At 76.9% G+C, this 2,500-nt stretch overlaps 1 non-coding gene across 1 annotated transcript; it reads left to right on the top strand.

Annotated features, from left to right (window-relative positions):
* The first annotated feature begins 784 nt into the window (after positions 1-784).
* Positions 785-937, top strand: LOC145713152 (5.8S ribosomal RNA). Its single transcript, XR_014136124.1, has one exon. It is a non-coding gene; the product is annotated as a 5.8S ribosomal RNA (ribosomal RNA).
* Positions 938-2,500: the final 1,563 nt, after the last annotated feature.

The raw sequence follows: 2,500 nt of genomic DNA, 5'->3' as shown, positions 1-2,500 counted from the left end.
CCCTGGATGGGGGGGGAGAAGAAGGGTCGTGTGGGGGTCGTGGGGGGGGGAAGCGAGGGGCGTCGGGCGGCGGCGGTCTGTGGGGGGGCGGTTAGCCCCCGTCGGAGCCTCCGTCACGGGCCGGCAGCGTCGGGGCTTTCGGTTGCCGTTTGTGGGTCCGGCCGCGGCCCCGGGGGGGCCGGCGTCGAGGTGGTTGGCGGTGTCGCGGGCTCCCTCGTCCCCCACCCACCTCGCCCGCCTCCACCCTGTCCAGGTACCTAGCGCGTCCCGGCGCGGAGGTTTAAAGACCCTTTGGGGGTCGCCCGTCCGCCTCGGGTCGGGGCGGTCGGGCCCGTGGGGAGCCGTGGAGGCTGGTCTTCCCGTGTCTCCTCCAGACTCCGCTGCCCGCCCCCCCGCCGCCCCAGGCCGGGGCGCCGCCGCGCTTGCGCCCACGCCACGGCCCTCCCCGGTTGCCGGGAGGGGCTTGCCCGGCGGCTGCCGGGTGGTGCGTGAGCGTGTGCGTGTGCGTGCGCCCCGTGTCCCTTGGGTGTGTGTTGGGGGGAAGGGGACAGGCGGGAACCCCCTGGGCGCCTGTGGGGTTGTTCTGAGCTCGCCCCGCGCGTCGTCCGCGTGGCGGGGCGGGCTGCTGGACTTGCCCTGTTCCAACCCTTCCGACCTCTCGGAGTCTGGTCTTTGTTGTCTCTTGCTGGCCGGCCGGAGGCACCCTTCGGGGATGTGCTGTGCCAGGTTGGGGGGGTCGCCCCTTTTCGGGGTTGGCCCTCCCGGTGATCACAAAAACTCGTACGACTCTTAGCGGTGGATCACTCGGCTCGTGCGTCGATGAAGAACGCAGCTAGCTGCGAGAATTAATGTGAATTGCAGGACACATTGATCATCGACACTTCGAACGCACTTGCGGCCCCGGGTTCCTCCCGGGGCTACGCCTGTCTGAGCGTCGCTTGCCGATCAATCGCCTCCCCCGGGTGGGTCTCTCTCCCGGGGGTAAGGCGCGGCTGGGGGTTCCCTCGCAGGGCCTGTCCCGCCGGCGCCCGCCCCTGCCCGAGTGCGCCCCGCCACGCCCGCCTGCGCGGCGGTTCGGTGTGCGGGGTCACCTGTGGGCCGGGGAGAGGGTCGTCCTGGCCGCCGGGCCCTCCGTCCCCCTAAGTGCAGACGACGGTGGCCGCCGCTGCCGGCCCTCCCTCCTTCCTCCTCCTCCTCCTCCTCCCCCCGCCCCCTCCCCGGCCCCGTGTGTCCGGTCCCTGCCGCCTCCCTCAGCACCCCCCTCGCCCCCGCCTCGCCCCGCCGGGTCCGCTCGGCGGTGGCCTGTGTGTGGGACGTGGGAGGGCGTGGGACGGGGGCTGGGGGCCGGCGCCCGTGGGGCGGTGGCGTGGGGTGGTTGGGGGGGGGAGAGGTGGGGCGGGGGGGAGAGGCCGAGGCGGCCGGTCGCCGCCCGCGAGAAAAGGGAAGGGCGAGGAGAGCTCGCGCCTGAGGGCCGCGGCCGCCGCCGCGGTCCCTCTGGGGGAGATCCCTCGTGCCGCACGCGGTCTTTGGGATCGCCGCCCGGGTCTCGGGAGGGTTTTGCGGTGCCCCGTGCCGCGCGGTCCCGCGGGCCGTCGTGGGGGGTGGAGGCGCGGATCCGGAGCGCCGTCGGTCTCGCCGCCTTGCCCCGGGCGGCGACCGCGGCGGTCCTGCCGTGGCCCCCTCCTCTCCCGGTCCGCGGCCGTGCGGTCGGGGGCCCGAGCCGCGGCCCCGCCCCCGCTCCCCGCCGGCGATCCCGGCCCCCTTTGCCCTGTCGGGGCGGCTCGCGCCGAGGCCGAGTCGCGCGCGGGGCTGCGCCCCGGGGATGCGTGCCCCGGCGGCGGCCCGCGGGACGCCGCGGCGTCGCCCGCCGCTGCGCGCTTCCCCCCGGGTTGCGGCCGCGCCGCACTGCGTGCCCCGAGCCCGCGTTGTCGCGGTGTTGGGGGGGGTGTTGGTTCTCCGCGGGGGTCTCTGTGGCTGGAGGCGTGCCGCGCCGTCCGCCGGGCCCGGTCCGGGGCCGCGGTGGGAGCGCGGGGCACGTTGGGACGTGTGTGGGGGGAGGCCGGGTGCGTCGCGTGGGGGGAAAAGGGCCGGCGGTCGGGGGCGACCGCCGCGCTCGGACCCCCCCCACGCCCGCGCCCGCTTTCCCCCCCCCCCCCGCTCCCCCGCCCCGCGCCGCTCGCCGCGGTTCCCCCTCCGGGGTCGTCGCGAGGCGGCGCGTCCCGCGCCTCGGGCCCTGCCCGACCCCCCGTTCCTCGCCCCACCCCTCCGCCTTCCAACCCCGGCAGGGCTCCCGCCTGTGCCGCCGGCCCGTGCTCCCGCCTGCCCGCCCGCCGTTCGGCCGTGTCCGTCCCGCGTGCGCGCACCCTACCTTCCCCGTCCCCCCATCCCCTCCCGGCTCTCTCCCCTCCCGCGCTCTCGCTCTCTCTCTCTCTCCCTCCCTCCCTCGCGGAGGGTTTGGAGGGGAGGGGGTTGTTGGTGCGTTGGGGGGGGGGGGGTCGTC

This window comes from Panthera onca, chromosome E1, assembly GCF_046562875.1.
Source record: "Panthera onca isolate mPanOnc1 chromosome E1, mPanOnc1 haplotype 2, whole genome shotgun sequence".
NCBI classification, from domain to species: domain Eukaryota; kingdom Metazoa; phylum Chordata; class Mammalia; order Carnivora; family Felidae; genus Panthera; species Panthera onca.
The sequence above is the reverse complement of the archived record's forward strand: the minus strand, read 5'-3'. Positions and strand labels throughout refer to the sequence as shown.